This window comes from Callospermophilus lateralis, chromosome 19, assembly GCF_048772815.1.
Source record: "Callospermophilus lateralis isolate mCalLat2 chromosome 19, mCalLat2.hap1, whole genome shotgun sequence".
Classification (NCBI taxonomy): Eukaryota; Metazoa; Chordata; class Mammalia; order Rodentia; family Sciuridae; genus Callospermophilus; species Callospermophilus lateralis.
In genome coordinates, this window is record NC_135323.1 from 33,602,791 (window position 1) to 33,620,784 (window position 17,994).

Sequence of the window (17,994 nt, forward strand, 5' to 3'; positions counted from 1 at the left end):
TGGGTAGCCAGGGCTGCCTTCAGAGAAACAGTATTACCTCTGCTTGAATCCCAAGTTGTGGAGCAACAAGGAATGCAGCCTCCCTCTAGTTTGCCATCTTGGAACTCCCTCTGTCCTCTGCCTTTTAACCTCTTTGTCCTGTTCGCCCTGTGTAGAAGATATTACAGCATTATTGCAAAGGATTTTTAAAAATATTTCTCCTAGTAAAAACAAACAAACAAGCTCCCCAAGGCGTTTTAAAAAATTAAAGAAAACCAAAGGGAACATAAAGCTCACTTGAGAGGAGTGGAGGAAAGCATGGGCACATCCTGTCCCTGGCAGAGAGACTGGAGGTGCAGCCACATCTCATTGCTCTCTCTCTTTCTTTCTTCCTGTATCTACACCAATATTGTTTTGCCTTCTGCCTTTGTATTTCCAAGACACATGCCCAGTTCCTAGCTCAGCACAGGTCCTGAGTAAAGTGCTTCCTGCTAGTCCTTCCTACAGGGGTCTTCCAAGTCTGTGGCTTTCTACATACCCCCTGAAAATCCTTCCCAGATGGGTTCAACCACCCCTTATGCCTCCTCCTCAAGTGTGTTACTCCTTGTTTTCTAGACAAAGTCTGGAGTCCTTTAGAAGGTTCTGTCTGGAAGAGGCATCTGAACCAAAGGATGGTCCTCTGTAACACTTAATAGGGCTGGTGCAGTCCTGTATGAAGATGGTCCACCTGGTCTCTTTTATGGGAAGCTGACTCCAAGGAGAGGGGTCCTACCTGGTTGTACTGCTGAGGAGCAACCTGGTTTCTTTCCCCAGCTACCTGCCAACCACATGGAAGAGGACAACTAGGCTCCTAAACAAAACACCTTTCATTTCCTCTATGGGAATAGCTACACCCAGCATCCCCTATTCCACAGAGTGCACTAGCAATTCATCTGTTTCGTGGGCTGGAACACTTGGGTTTCCAGGGAGGTGTATGAGGAAGTGGATGCGGCTGTGTGTGCTTGAGGGATGGACTGACTGGAGAGACACAGGAAGGTGAGTAGTTGCAGGTGGGATCTGGGAAGGAGAAAGCTCTGGAGGCTGTGCAGGGAGCGAAAGACTTCCTTGGCAGTCATAAGTTTGTGTGTGGGTGTGTATGTGTGTATACCCAATATGTATGTCAATTTACTCTGTGCAATCTAACATTTGGTGGTAATTTATCATAGATACACAACTGATTTAAGTAATAAAAGAAAGTCCAATTTCAAGAAAATAAATTCCTATCTTGAGGAAATATAAAAGTACATAAAATTGTAAAGCCAAGTTCAGTTTCAATGCAATAAGTGAACTATATAGTCTAATAAAGCAGAACTTAGGTGACTTTTTTTAAGATATATATCTCTGCTCTTTTTTTTTTTTTTTTTTTTCGTGGTGTTGGGGACTGAACCAAGTCAGGTCCTTGTGCATGCGAGGCAAGCACTCTACCAACTGAGCTATATCCCCAGCCCCTATATCTTTGCTCTTTAATATATATTTATATACAGATACATCTGTCAATTGTAAACTATGGTGTACTTTAAAGGAATGGGTAAAATGAGATGAACGGAACCTTAATGCTATATATATATATATTCATTCAATCTTTGCACAATTAATTTCTACTTTCAACCTAAGTAGATTTACAGTTTAATTATTTGTCCAGAACACTGAGAGGTACTCTTTAGTTTTAAACAAATCAAACCAAAACTATTTATCTGCCAGGCTTATTGATATGTAGAATGTATAATGAAGTTTAGATGCTATAAGATGCATCCAAGCATGTAACTTTTTAAAAAATATTTTAATTTTTGATGGTCACAACACTTTTTAAAAAAATATTTATTAAGTTTTAGGTGGAAACAATATCTTTATTTTACATTTATGTGGTGCTGAGGATCGAACCCAGTGCCTCATGAATGCTAGGTGAGCACTCTACCACTGAGCCACAACCCCAGCCCCCAACACTTTTATTTATTTATTTTTATGTGGTGCTGAGGATCAAACCCAGTGCCTCACACATGCTGGCAAGTGCTCTACCACTGAGCCAGAACCCCAGCTTCAGCATGTAACTTTTTGATGTACCCAAGTAGGAATATCACCAACATTAAAGCATTATTCTACTGAAATCAGAGACAATGATAAATCTGTCTCTTGATAAAATCAACTCCCCAATCTTGATTAGGTGGGACACCAAAAGAATTGTTATCTGTCAAAGCATCTTTTCAAAATTTTCCACACAGATAGCATAATTTAGTTACCTCATATAAAATAGAAAAATGGGCTCAATTTTTATTGAAAAGAAAGCTGAAAATATGATGTCCCTTAACCTTACGTAACATATAATACAGAATATGCTCCTGATAAATGTTGTCCATGTTAATAATAGGTAAAATGTGGCAGTGACATCCACATATAGTTAATTCATTTATCACTAGGCTAAATAAATCTAATAATTACACCTTGATATATTACTCCTTTATAGTCTAAAGAACATAGTTAATAGAATAATGCCTCTCTCAATGTTTATTTGTAAGATATTTGTAGACTGTTAAATCATGGCTACTAGAAAGATGACATCAAGATGAAGTTATTTTATAGAATGAAAAAATAACTTCAAAACCCTTAATATCCTGTAGTTATCAGCTTTTGTGAGGGCTGTTTTCTTTCCCGATTCAAGCTTATGATCCTGAGCTCTGGGTGTGGGGCCAAAATCACACCCGGATTCCTTAGAAGTCCTGGAACCATGTTGGCTTGAGGTCATCAGTCTGAGGGGAGGTATAAAATTCTGTATCCCTGGCCTGATGACAAGGTCATTTATTGTCTATTTAGGATGCTCAAGGATCTAACTACTTAATCCATTCCTGTCCACCCACCCACAGCCACCCTCTGCACATGCTGAAGCACTCTGACTCTCCCAGTCAGCTTCATAGCCACACAGGTGACCTCCTAGAAATGTGCTGGATGCTCCATGGCTGCTAAGCCAGATCTGAGAGAGAACAGTGTGTCACACAGGATGTGCTTGAAATTTTTACAAGCAACGATCCCAAATTCAGCTTTGATGAAAGGTTGATCTCAGTCTAAAGTGAAGAAACTTTAGCCACGGATCTCTCTCCCCCACTGGAATTTGTCTTTTTACCTTCTCCTTTTAATTCATCTTGGGCAAGCACCTCCTAAAGATCCCAAGCATGGATATTTATTTATAACAAAGTGAATGTGCAATAATAGGATATTCCATGTAACTCTTCCCATATTCCATAATTTTCATCTCATTTTCTAAATAAAGGGTTTAAGCCAGAATTTATTTCTTAATATTTGCTGAGTTCATTCTGATTCCATTTTCCCCTGTCACCTCTGACATTTTAGATAGACGTTGAATAAAAATTGTTTCTGAGGTAAATAATCCTGCCTGTATTTTATGTATTCAGTGGTCACAGCCTAGAATGTTTTGAATAGGCATGTAGGGGCTGTGGGAGGGAATTACTTTAAAACTTGAAATGAGAACCATAGGATTTTCCTAGAGTTTTAATGTTATTGGTGTATTTTGAACTATACTCATGTTAAATAGTTTTGAGAGAGTTGCTGTTTTGAAAACTTATTGTTCCTCATTAGTTTTGTGATGAGTGTTATAACAGGTTTATGTACATAAATATTTTTAATTTAAAGAGGTTTTTAATCTTTGAATCTATTGTATCCCTTACATTGATAGCTCAGTGGTAACACCCCAAAGTCTTGTAAATATAAAATTTTCATTTGATGTGTAATCATCATTATTGTAAATACTGAGTTGCTATTTTTTAACTTGCCTTGACATGTTTGTCATTTTAAATTAAGTGTGCATTTTTTTTTTCATGAAACAGCAAAGGGTTTATTGGGGGTCCAGCATGCTGGGGCTCAGAGCTCACTTCAGAGGAGCAGAGAACAAAGAGCCCTGGGAACAACTTGAGCAGAGCTTATATACATTCTTTGGAGGGGGCAGGGACTTTACATACATCATAGCATCCTTTAGCAAATCATCATATACCACGGGAAAATCAAATAACAACTCTAAAACATGATTAGCACATTCACTGGCGGGAACAGGTCAGGTGGGGGTGATTGGTCAGTACTAAGATGGGTATATATTAAAACTGATTGGTTTAAGCCCTGAGGTGTATACGTGCTGGACTGCACGGTTTCTTTCTGGGAGGGTGGGTTGTTTTTACAGAACAACCAGATAGTCAGGGGAGATTTCAACATACATTTACTGGTCTCTCCGGGAGTTGTTTTAACTGCCACATGAATTTCAGGTTCCAAATGCAACTTAACAGAACTTGAAAACTTTACAGGTCTTGAAACAAATCTTATCCTTTACATTTCAATTTCTTTATCCTTTCACTGGGAATACTTCAGCGGTCATAAAATAGGAAAATAAAGACTATGGCTACTAACATAAAAAAATAAATGAGGTAGATAAATTAAAGCTTTCACACCCAGGACTTGCCTGTTTCAACTTCATAGCCTTCATGCAACTCAAGGAAAAATAAAAATCTTTATTATTACTTGATGTGAGTTGCACTGGGGAAATTGAAAAAAAAAAAAGTAGAAGAAAATGTGAACCTGTGATAGAAGTACGCCCTTCTATGAGCTTCTTCTTTGAACTGTCTTTAAATAAGCAGCAACACACACATTGGCTCCCTAAGGACTAAAATAAGTCCATGAAAGGGCATCCTACTTAAGATTCTAAGGTTGAAGGAATTTTGTTTATTCTACAACCTTAGGGTTTTTTTTTTTTTTTTTAAAGTACATTCAAAAATTAAAAAAAAAAAAAAAAAGATGGGCACAGGATTGAAGGTCATGTAAAACAGACCCCTAAGTAGAGGGCAGAAGATATCCATCCACTTACATATGCACATTTGGTTGCCCTGGAGATAGAGTGTATCCCCACCCACCCAATTAGGCTAAGTAATTGTCTTTTCCACCAGGGTGCAGTAAATTCCAACTGTTTCACCCTGAAAGAGGCAACAGTCTTTGAAAAGTCACTCTAGGTTGTACAAAGCTTCTATGTATACATACAGTTTGTCACAAGTAACAAAGCTACTTTTCAAGACCCGCTTCTTTCCAAAAGAAAAAAAAAATAAAAAGATTCTAGTCTGTTTTGGTATGCCTATTTTTCTTTTTCAATTTTTCCTTTTTTTGCAAAGCAGCATAGCAACAATCGTGATTGTAGGACTGCCCAAGGTTGAGGTCACAACCATAAATATCATTTGCATATCAGTAAGAATAAAGAAAAGAGGAGATGGGTTCTTGAAGAAAACCAAAAACCAGTCCAGCTCCCATCCATTCCACAGCATCTGCATTTCTCCTAGCAGGCAGGTTCTCCTGGGCTTAGCTGACTGCAATCTTGTTTTCCTCCAGGAAGTGAGGCAACTGGTGTTTGGCAATGCTGTCCGCAACACACGGCTTCTCCACCTCTGCACTGCCCCTGGACTGGGAGTCCATCTTGGAGACAGTGGCACTGCTGGCCACAGAGCTGGACCCCAGGGAAATGGGCAGGGTGGGAATGCCGCCACTCTAGATCATAGAGATCTCATTGTTCTTCACGGCCAGGCCACCATTGAGCACACTGGTGTACTGGTTCCACACGACAGGGAGAGGGTCCACACGTTCCGAGGGTGCCAGTATCTCTTTGGGAAATATTTCGGAGACTCTCTTTCCATCCGTACCCAACAGGGCCATGGTATTCTCAATGGCCAGTTTCCTCCTGCGGCGAGCTGAGTTATTGTTTGCCCCATGTGTCATGTAGTGGACCCGGCTCCCCCGCCGGCACCGCTGGGGCCACATCTGCCAACTCTGGAGTCGACTGCTGCCGGGGCTGCTCGCCCTGGTCCTCCTCCGAGTTGATGTGCTGGAGTCTCGCCTGCTTGCGCCTCCACATCTACGTGTGCATTTTAAGACAGCACATGTGCTATGTGCCTTTGAAGATCACAGCACAGTGTATTTTGTGGGGAAATGTAATGAGGATAAAATTCTTCTTACCTTATAACACATATGCTCATGTCATTCTGGACTGTTTGCGGACAAACTGTGTTTAACAGGGTTGTCATCAATTGACCAAATTTCTGACCTGTGGGGAAAAGAAAACAGTTCAATTATTTTTCACATAGGAAAAAAACAGAGAAAGTGGCAGATCCTGAAGAGTGGAAACATGAAACATGGGGAGGACACTGAGGGAGAGACAGCACAAGAAGAGTCAAAGAAACATGTCGCTGCAGAACATGGCAGCTGGTATGGTTATCATCTGTGGAGACACCCTGCATGGGCCAGCTGCCCAGTCATGGGGGCACAGGCAAAGGGCTTGGTTGGAGGCAGCTCTTGTTATCCTGGTGAGGCTATAAAATGGGAATTGAAGGACAGCTCTGGTTGTGAAAGGATTTGATTTCTCATTTATGTCCTTCATCAGGGGCTCATTCAACCATCTGATGGGAACTTTTATAATTTTACCCAGTTGAGGGGGTGTGGTGTTCAACAGACCCTGGGTAAGCTCTGAGGGCTAAGGTGGTAGGTGTAGCTTCTCCTCCCACGGTGCTCCTTGAAATGGTTGGCCCTTGAGGGCAGTCAATCTTCTCTTAGGACAGGGGTCAGGGACCTGGAAGGACAATAACTATAGTAGGGGAGGAGCTATGCAGGACAAGATTTTACACATGTCCTGGGATGGCCCAAGGACTCTAAGAGCCATGGAACTGACCCAGGGCCAGTATCTCTGCTCAAAGAAATATTCCAGTGTTGTGATGTTGGCCAGTGTCCACTGACACAAGAACCACAACAGAACCTGGGGCTGCTGCAGCGCTGTGGACTTGCTCCTACAGAGAGAGTGAGTACCCGGAAGGGATGCTGCTACTCAGTGGATGGAGCAGGAGAGTTTCCTGAGGACTTGCTCAGATCTGGAGGATGGAGATTGCCTTCTCTGGGGCTCCCCTGGCACACTCTAGCCAGACCAGGAGGACACAGGTGCTGTTCTAGTGAGAGGCCCACACAGAGTGGCTCCCAGAACTGGGTTCTTCTGTGAGCCTGATCCTGAAAGATGGAAGAAATACAGAGGGACCTGGTTTCAATGAAAACCAAGGAATTTATAGACCTTAAAATAACAGGCTACCAATAGAAAGCAGTATGGAGATTCCTTGGAAAACTGGGAATGGAACGACCTTTTGACCCACTCCTCTGTCTATACACAAAGGACTTAAAAACAGCATACTATAAGGACAGAGACACATCAATGCTTACTGCAGCATAATTCACAATAGCTAAACTGTGGAACCAACCTAGATGTCCTTCAGTAGATGGATTAAAAAATGTGGTATATATAAACACAACAGAATATTACTCAGCAGTGAAACAGAATAAAATCGTGGCATTTGCAGGTAAATGGATGGATTTGGAAAATATAATGCTAAGTGAAGTAAGCCAATCCCAAAAAAACCATATGCTGAATGTTTTCTCTGATATAAGGAGGGGGAGCATGGAAAGTGGGGTTCGGAGGGGGAACATGGGAATAGACAAACTGTAGATAGGGCAAAGGGGAAGGAGAGGGAGGGAGGGGTCAAGGGGGTAAAAAAAGATGGTGGAATGAGATGGACATCACTACCCTAAGTACATATATGAAAAAGACATGAATGGTGTGAATATACTTATATACAAGCAGAGAAAAGAAAAATTGTGTTCTACATATGTAATATGAATTATAATGCATTCTGCTGTCATATATAACAAATTAGAATAAAAATTTAAAAAAACAACAGGTTACCAAAGACACACACTCCTGAATAATTGAGGAATCAGGGAAAGCCCACTGCCTCATATAAAGGATCCCAGCTTTTTAAAGCTACTAGAATAAATGCAAATAGCCAGTGGGAATGGCTGACTGTTCTTTCTTCTCCCAACGTCACCTCAATCCACAAGAATCCAAAATAACAGGCTTATTTTTTGAGCTTAGCTTCTTGGTAAGAAGACAACAAAAACAAGCTTAAGTCAGGGGTTTGATTTAAAAACAAATTTCCAAGAATTATCTAGGAGTTACTGGGTTTTCAGTTAATCCCTGACTCCCAGACTCCTAGTGATGGTCAGAGGCAACCAGAACACTCACAAAAAACTGGTGGGTTGCAAAGACCTGCTTCCCGCAAGGAACAGCTCCACCAGGGTAACTTACAAGCCTGTCCACCCTCAGACCCTCTCCCAGATGATCCCAGCTCTCCATATTAACCAGAAAGCAGAGCAGCCAGGCCCATGATCAAGGCCACCCCAGATGCTACCACCTGGGCCTGCAAGTGAACACTGCACTTTCTAACATGGGCCAGGCCGTTGCACCTGGGCTCTCCACTCCTCCTCTGGCCCCAGCCACAATGTCTCGCCCCTCACAGCATGTGCTGTCTTACACTGTGTCCCACCCATACCCTCCCTGGTGTAGGGTGTCTTTCCTCCATGCATGCATGGTTTTCTGGTTGTAGCACAGATTCTTGGCTAAAGTGACATGTCTGTCCCACTGGGGCCCATGCTGTAGGTGCACCTTCTGTTTGTTTATAAACTTTACCACCATCTATGAGTTTGTTTCTGGGGCTGTCACTGGTCAGTAGTCTGCGGGAGTTCACAAGAACCATGACTTTGAGGCATGTGCACACATACTCACCTGCCATGCCTAGCAACTTGGATCAACTTGGAAGCCACTCCTCCTCAGGTGGCCTTTAGGGAGCAGGAACATGACTTCCTGTTTCTTCCAACACCTGCCTAGGTTGAGGTTTCTGATGTTATTTAACAGACAGAGGAGGCTAGAATTAGGTGAACTTCATATGCTTACGCTGTTGTAAGCATATGGTCTAATACACAGTGGTTTAAATGTTGAGTTCCCTCCTCAATCCTGCTGCTGTGTCTGCCTTCCCATCACATCTCCCTGAAACATTCACTTTACATGGGGCTCTTGAGAGTCATGGACCCCAAGCAGGAGTGGTGCTTGCAAAAGGCAGAGGAGGGTACAAAGATAAGTGCCCTGCCCTGGCTGCAGCATCTGCCTATGACAGACCTTGTGTGTGGCAATTTTGTCTGCCCACAGGGCACTGTTTTTAAGTCCACCTAAATTCAGGAATCAGTACTGAGATCACGGGTGACTGACAAACAATATGTTCTATGTTATTCAGATTTTCTAGAGTGCTTCCCTATTATATCTTATATCAACAACTGCTGTAAGCCCAAATTAGAAGTGTAAGTGAAAATGAGAGAAATCCTCATTTCAACTCAATCAGTACTTCCTTCCTGTTTAGAATGCAAGGCTCCCACGGGAGTCCCTCTACAAAGTGGCTGTTCCTCCTTGTGACAGTTTTTCATGCAAGGCACTGCTTGTGGCAGTGGATGTTCTACTCATCCCTGTGCAAGGACTCCTCCAAGATGCTGCTGCTGTGCTGTTGAGTGTGGGGAGCCACTCTGAATGATTCGCGCCTTCCATTCTGGAGCGGAGAGACTTTGACCAGTCACTATATTTTGTAGTGACCTGGACACTGCCCCGGTCCAGGAAGTTTGAGGGCGTCTCTTCAGATGTAGGCGTGTCACCCCCTGGATTGAGCTACGCTTACCTATTCCTTTGTAATACTACCCTTTTGCCCTGTTTGGGATAGAAAGTTCCATGGAAATTTCCTTTGTGTGTCCCCTTCTCTTGCTCTGCCTTGGGTATGGCCTTCCTAGATGTCAGTCAACCTGCTGACAGCAGACATCACGAATCTAGACTCAACCCCCTGAAACCTGACCCCATGCCTCATTTGAATGGCTTCTCCTCAATAAAAGGGTTCAGCATGTGCTTGCTCTCTTTCTGCGGACCCTTAAGGTCAGAGGAGCCATCACAGGACCCCAAAGAAAAAGGTATCTCTGTCCCTTGTGTGATTATTTCATACAGCCCAGTTCACCTGAAGTGACCCTGAGTGTTTTTGTCATGTGGAATGTGACAGGTGAGGACAGGCTGGGAGTCCTGGCTACATGTCCCTACAGATATTCATATATTGAGCATCCAGCCTCCCATCTTTGCTCATCTACTGGAGGTTTTAGAAAGACCTATTAGACTGGTCACTTCATCAATGCTTACATCGATTCCATATTTTTGAGAGCCAGAGTTGAGGCTTTTATGTTATTAACAGACAGGGGAGGCTAGTATTAGGTGGGGAACCTCATGTGTTTATGCTCTTGTCACCTGTAGCATTTTCTGCCTTGGTCCTGCTGACTTCTCATATTTCACCCACAGTTATAGGTCTGAGCATGTGATAGTTATTAAGTTGAAAAATGACTGACTCTTGTTGAATGAACACCGGGTAGGATGTAAGACTGTGTAGGTGTGATGAAGAAGTGTCAGGGTGGTCAGCACCAGGGTAGAAGGTGGCACAGTGAAAGAAAGGCAGGAGAGGGGCTGGGCCAGAGCTGTGCAATGGGGTACCCACTTACCTCACTTGCCCACGTATGTTCCTGACACACGCATTCTGTCCACATCGAGGTCTGTAGGAGACCTCTGCTTTAGGAGAGGCACCAGTCAAAGGTAGAGAATTATCCAGGAAGCCTGTAACCCTGCACTCAAGATGCACCCCAAGTGCATTGTTCTGCTTTGACACAGGTCAGTAGATTCTCTCATTCAGGGGCACATTGCATGGCAGCGGTCTGTGTGGTGGGAACTGGCACATTGATGGGAGGTGACAACCCAGGAAGACAAATGTCGCTTAAGGAAACTTTTAATAGATTTGTAGAAATCACATGTACAAAACCTGTTAAACTACCCACCATGGGTGTAAAATTCACTCATTGAGGGAAGGTGGCTGAGCACACAATTCTTCATTAAACTGTGTCTGGAAAGGAATACAGTTTCTGTTAAAAAAAAAAAAAAAAAAGAGGCAGATTGGTACTGCAGATTAACACCAAAGTGGTGACCACAGGGATTTCAGTATTTCACCAGTTCCCAGAATCAGAAGCTCACATGGAGTTCCCATGTCCTCCTGCCTAGAGCTCATGGCTGGGCTGGAGTCCAGCTTTCTTGACCCAGGTGTATGACAGATGTGTCCAAGAAGCCCTGCAGAACCACACAGGCCACAAGCACTAATAGCCATGCAGGCAGCCTCAAAAAGGGATGAGGGGGCTTCCTCTCTCACAGTAGCATTACGTCCCTTAGGTTCTCCTGCAGGATCGAGTTCTTCACAGCATGGAATATGAAGTGGATGTTCTCGGTGTCTATGGCGGAAGTAAAATGGGGATCAGCAGCTTGCTGTGGTTTCACCTCCTTCTGTCAAAACATTGGACCAGGCATAGCTGGATGTCCTCCAGTTGGGGAGGGTCACCACTGAAATTCAGGAAGTGTTTCCTGAGGCTGACCATCTTCACATTCTCTACTAGGAGGTCCATCTTCTTGAGGAAAAAAATTATGGAGACATTGAAGAAGAACTTGTTGAGGATGGTCTCAAAGATGTTCAATGACTCCCTTCACTAGTTGCTGTTCCTGTCCTCCACGTGTGCCTGTTTGTTTCTGCAAGAGGACACCATGAACAGGATTGACATGTTCCCATCAAAGCAATGGAACTAATTTAGGCACTGAGACCAGCGGCTACTCACACCACCATCTTAAAAGGGATTTTTTTAAAATAATGAAGTAATGTTCCACAATCCCCTTGGTGGCCTTCCTGCCCAGCAAGATGTCTTGCTTACTAGGGAAGTAGTTCTATAAAATACAGGATAAGGGAGACATTCAGGAGAAAATAAGAACCAGAACATGTCAAAAGAAAAGGATGTAGGGAAAAGTTACCCCAACTTTGCAAGAAGTTTAAATTTCATTTACACAGTCATATACATACTGTAAAACAGGTGAAAGGTTCAAATGCCTCATTTCAAAATGAATGGAGGCTCATCAATCTGAGGAGAAATGATCAGAAACCCTACTGCCAGGCTCCAGAGGAAAATCACTTTTTTCTTTTTTTGTTTCTCTTTTTGTTTCTACACAACAGATATCTTTTGTTTCTCACTTCCAGAGCATAAACATTCCAAAAACTTAGTATTACTTCATTTAATTTAGGTTTTGCAATGCTATATAAATTTAATATTTTGTTCATCTTAGAAAACCCTTTTTTGCCTTTGCTTTGGTTGTCTGTATTCTTCCTCCTCTTCTTCTTTTTTTGATAATACAGATTGAACCCAGGAGTACTTAAATACTGAACACACTCTAAGCTCTTTTTAAATTTTGAGACAGGGTCTCACTAAGTTGCTGAAAGCCTCACTAAGTTAATGAGGCTGACTTTGAACTTGGACTACTCATGCATCAGCTTCCACAGCCACTAAGATTATAGCACGGTGCTACTGTGCCCAGATCTATTCTTCCTTCTTACAAGAGAGGAAATGCAGAAAAACAAGAACCAGTAAGAAATAAAAAGTCAATAAATGCATAAGGTAATATGAATTATTTTTCATATACAAACCAGTATGTCACTCAGTCTGATTTTAACGCTGTTAAGAAGCCCTCTTGACACTGGGCTACCTGCCGTGTTCCTCAGAAAGACTTGTTCACCTGACTCTCAAATGCATCTGTGATGAGAAGAAACTAAATGAGAAGACAGAAAACCTCACCTGACAATGGCGATTGCCACAATGCCATTTACAACAGTCCTGTCACACTGGAAGTTGACCACTATGCAGAGAAGCCTAGACCAATCTCTGACATAAAGAGTGCTGGGTGGATGTACAACATCATAGACATTGACTTCTGTGATGCAGGGTTACAAATGGTTTTTGAAATACAGAAAATAACCAATGGCTCACTTGCCTCCTCAGAGAAGAGCTTCCCTTTCACACAAGTACAGCTAAGGGGGCACACATCTGTGCACACCCACACCCACCTCGGATTCCTCCCACTTGTGCTTGGTAAACATTGCACACACTGAAGAGCACTGACAAAGTGAAGCCTGACTCACGACAAAAAGCTTGACTTGTTTCTCAGCTTCAATGGGGGTTAAAGCTACTTTTGGGTTCTAACTGGGGTGTACAATCACTGCCCAAATGGGGAGACTTCTGAGAGAAAAAGGGGGCACTGTTAATAATCATGCTGGGGCAACAAGCACACCACAGGGCTGTCCCAGGCAAACAGGATGCAGTCCCCCAGGTTCTAGCATCCAAGAAAACAAGCTCCACACTTACAGGAGACTGTTTTGTTCTAAACACCATCCTAAACCCTGTATGTCTGTTTTTCTTTAAGCCTCACAAATTGTGGGTTAATCATTACTTACTGTACAAATGAGAAAACTAAGGCTCAGACAGCATAAGAGGTACTTTCTAAAATATAATGTAGGTCTACCTGACCTAGGCTCTTTGACATGTGGTCCTCACTCTGGGAAACTGAACTATTCTTTTTTGTTTCATGCTGAGGATGGAACCCAAGGCCTTGTTTATGCTAAGCATGGGCTCTACCACTGAGCAACACCTCTAGTTCCAGAAGTGAAAAATTCTGATTTTAAAATTCTTTTAAAAATTCTTTTTAAAAGTGAGACCCTTTTAAAAAGCCAACATTGAAACCTGACATTTTTACTGTATTTTTAAAACAAATCCAAGTATCAGAAGAGGCCTGTGTGCTTAAATACAATGTAAAACATCAACTCTCTCCTTTTGGGAAAAAGCAAGGATAAACACTATTTCAAGCAAAATAAAAATGCCATATGATTAAAGCAAAAACAACAGTGAAAAAAAATCAAAGATGTAAAGAATGACATGGTAAAGAAATGGCATTTAATTCCAAAAACTATCTGCTGTTAGAATTACTTATCTAGAGTCTCATTTTTAAAATATTAGGCAACCCCTGGACTTATTTTTGACACACAGACAGATTTTATAAAGTAATTACTCCTTTTTTTTTTTTTTTTTTTAAGCAGGTGAGACGGTACTAGGGATTGAACTTAGGGGCACTTGACCGCTGAGTCACATCCCCAATCCTTTTTTGAGATTTATTCAGAGACAGGGTCTCCCTGAGTTGCTCAGTACCTCATCATTGCTGAGACTGGCTTTGAACTACTCATGATCCTCCTGCCTCAGCCTCCTGAGCCACTGGGATCACAGGCATGCGCCATTGCCCCCAGCTCTTAAAATATTTATTCTAACAGCCTTCTCTTTCTTGGACAGATAAAGGGTGCAAACCTGTAAAAACAGATCCCTTAATAGCCCTCCCATGAGAATAGAAAACAGTACCTCCACACTGCCTCCAGGAAAGCAGGAATTCTCAACAAGGACCCACCTAACACCGTCCATCCTGACATTATTTGAAGCACCTGGGCTAAAAATACCAAAAGTGACAACAGCTACAGATGCTGCATTAATGAAATACACATATATATAGGAAGCAAAATAGAGTGCTTCAGATCAAGGTTCCAGAAAAGACATGAGACACTGAAGGTCCCTTTCCATAGTTACACCTGCCTGGGAAGTCATCTTTATTTGGACATTCACTTTCCTCTCGAGATAAAGAAGCAGGTATGAACCTGGCCTCTGCAGTAGGTGCCTTGATGCAATGACCCGCTACCAAGGAGCACAGCTGTGGTGCAACATCCTCACCTGTCTACTTCAAGTGACCTATGGTCCTGCATCAGGCACAGTCACTGATGGCAGAGGAACAAAGAGGCCTGTGTCACAGAATCGTGAGCTTCAATGCCTCTGGTCACTGCATACATCTTCTGTGGCTGGAGATAAGCAAGTGCTCTTGAGGCTCAAAGGCAGAAAAGAAGACGATGTCTCATCACCAAAGCCAAACATGGCGAATGGCAGCCTTCATCTATCAAGGACTTTCTCTGTGAAAACATAGTAGCAAAGAGAACAGAGGTTTCCATTTAAACCTCTCATTCAGTGATAACTACAGGATTTCATCTGGGAGGTTCTTAAATCCAAAAAGAAACAGAAAGAGTGGCACATGCCTGTAAACCCAATGACTTGGGAGGCTGAGGCAGGAGGATTGCAGGTTCAAAGACAGCCTCAGCATCTTAGAGAGACCCCATCTCCAAATATAAAATAAAAAGGGTTGGAGATATGGCTCAGTGGACGAGTGCCCCAGGGTCCAGCTCCCAGACAGACACAAACAGAAGCACACAAAATAATAAAAAAGAAAAGAAATGACCACAATAATCTCAAGAATGCTCCAAAACACTTGCTTACATATATTTATAACCAAGAAAAAAAGGATTGGTCCTTTGAATACAGATGACTGAATTATATTTGTTCCAAATGCTCCCTCTACAATGTGTGATATTTCTTTTAAAGAGAAATATCAGCCCAAAGCTAAATACATTGATTTCACGCTCAAGCGATAGATTATTGAGACTTGACTAATGAAACAAAAAGGGCAATGGAAGTTATACACATACGAAGAATAAGATTTACCAATGTGTTAATTATTTAAAAAAGTAGGCCTGAAACTAAAATTTGTAGAAGGGAAACCTCGCTGATTCAGCGCAGGTAATGCAAACAAAGGGTAAAAAGTTCAAATAGGTCAAGTAGGTAAAAACCCAATTTTAGGGCTGAGGCGTATGTAGCTCAGTGGTAGAACACCTGCCTAGCAGCATAATCCCCTGGGTTCCATCCCTAGTATACAAAATAATTGTGATTATGATAATAATAACAAAGTAAATTTTAAGCATTTATCCCACCATTGAACCCTTAGTCTTCAGTTCCCTTCCCTAGAAATAAGCCAGTAGCTGTGTCTCCTTCAGGGAGAGTCTGTACATAAACAATACATATTATATTCTGTGGAAAACAGCCATAATAACATACAATAACCTGGACCTTAGTACATAGGAAATCCCCCTTTAATTTCATAACTTATTTTCTCTATTTAAAAAAAATTTAGTTTTAGTTTGACACAATGCCTTTATTTTATTTATTTATTTTTATGTGGTGTTGTGGATTGAACTTAGTGCCTCACACAGGCTAGGTGAGCACTTTACTGCTGAGCCACAGCCCCAGTTCCTTATTTTCTCTATTTTTTTTTTTTAACCTGTTTCAGTGCCATCAGTCTAAGGGCAGAGGTGAAAAGTAGTTCTGGGCCAGCTTGCTCTGGAATGGACACTATCAGAGGTACAGGGGGATAGGCCTGCCATAAGTCCAAATCCAGCAATCACTTTCTCATGGAAAGGTGCACAGTAAACCATGACATGGACAAAGTACAGTTCACCTAACCAGTGACCTTTGAGATACACATAGTGTTCTCTGGTGTTTTATTTCTAAGAACAGCACCATGATGAAGATCCCCACAAGTGCTGCTTTGCACAAGTCAAATATAGAGGGAAAAAAAAGGGTAAGGATTCACACAATCTCATTACCATGTTAGCCTCCCACAGGCTAATTTATTTTCTTACTAACAAAATGAGCTGCCTGAGGGCTGGAGATGTGGCTCAAGGCAGAGTACTTGCCTGGCATGCTGAGGACCTGGATTCCATTCTTGGCACTGGGGGGAAAAAGCTGCCTATTCTATCCAGCCTCATCGGGCAATGTACTAAGAGATTTTATTTTGTGATTGAGGTTGAACATCTTATACAGTTGAATTTGCTTTCTCTACTGCTCATGTTGTCTGCCTGGGGGTTCAATTCCTAGACCCTGCTAAAGCCCTTCTATACTGAGAAGACTGCTTCTTTGTTTCTCGTGTTACAAATGCTTTATCCTATTGGGTTTTCTTGTTTGCTTTTTACCTTTTTTATGGTATTCTTCATGGAAATATAAATAATAATTTTACTGAGACATTTAATACTCGTTATTTGTAACAAATTAGTAATTAAGCTGACATTTTTTATAAAACATTGTTTTAAGTTTAGTTGGGATACCTCTAGCCACAAATAACAGAAAATCCAACTCAACCTGGTTTAAAGGCAGGAGGAGCTATACAGAAGACTGGCTGTGAGAGGTGGATGGGCACCAGGCTTCTCATGGGGCTGCCTCCTCTGTGTTTGAGTGAAGAAGCAACACCACCCAAAACAGCCATGCCGATCTCTCCTACAGCAGCAAGGAAGCACTTCCCCAGAAACTTCCAGCATATGCTCCTGACTTTCACTCTGGGTCCCACATCCATTCCTGAACCAATCACCCACATTTTGGGATCATCTGAGCTGGGCTCATGTCAGCTTCTTTGACACCCTTGGCATTAAGGGCTGGGGATGGACTAAACAAAGCAGGGCTTGGTTTGGAAAAGGCTGTGGGACAGGCAACCCATGACACCAACATGACCTGCAGAGGACTCCTGGGCTCTGACCAGGGGTGTGATGGGGTAGGCATCATGTTTCAGCCCATTACCCCAAACTGTCAGGACCTGCATTTGATCATCCATTGTATCACTACCCTTCCAGTTGGCCACCCACAATTTGATAAGCATGTGCCTACATCCTGACACCCTTTGGAGGGTGACATGTCACACAGCCCTTCTTCCTGCTCAATTTTTAAAATTTCCCATGCACTTTTTAAAATAAATATTTATTTTTTAGTTGTAGTTAGAAACAATATCTTTATTTATTTTTATGTGGTGCTGAGGATCGAACCCAGGGCCTCGCATGAGCTAGGTGAGTGCTCTACCGCTGAGCCACAACCCCAGCCCGCCCCCCCGCCATGCACTTTTTTATTAGCTAGAGAATGCTCAGCTCACTGTGAACCACAGCAATAAAAGAAGGGAAGATTCCAATATTTCCAGAGGTATTTAAAAAAAATATTGTGGAAATCTCAAATATATAGGAAAAATTATCATTGAGAATAGGTGGAAGGACTGGAGTGGACTGTGGTTGGCCTGTGTAAAACAATGAGTTCAATCCCCATATCAAAAATGAAAAAAAGGGGAGTGAACAAAATAAGTATAACTAACTCATTAATAAAAGGCTAAATAAACTTGTTTATACTGTTATGTTAGTAGACAATTCTCCAAAACGGACATAAAAATGGCCAAATAACAGAAAGCACATAAAAGGATGGTCAGCACCATTAGTCATCAAAGAAATGCAA

General features: G+C 42.1%; 1 pseudogene; it reads right to left on the reverse strand.

The window, feature by feature from the left end:
• Positions 1–10,547: 10,547 nt before the first annotated feature.
• LOC143384904 (guanine nucleotide-binding protein subunit alpha-12-like) lies at positions 10,548–12,908 on the reverse strand (annotated as a pseudogene).
• Between the last annotated feature and the right edge of the window lie 5,086 nt (positions 12,909–17,994).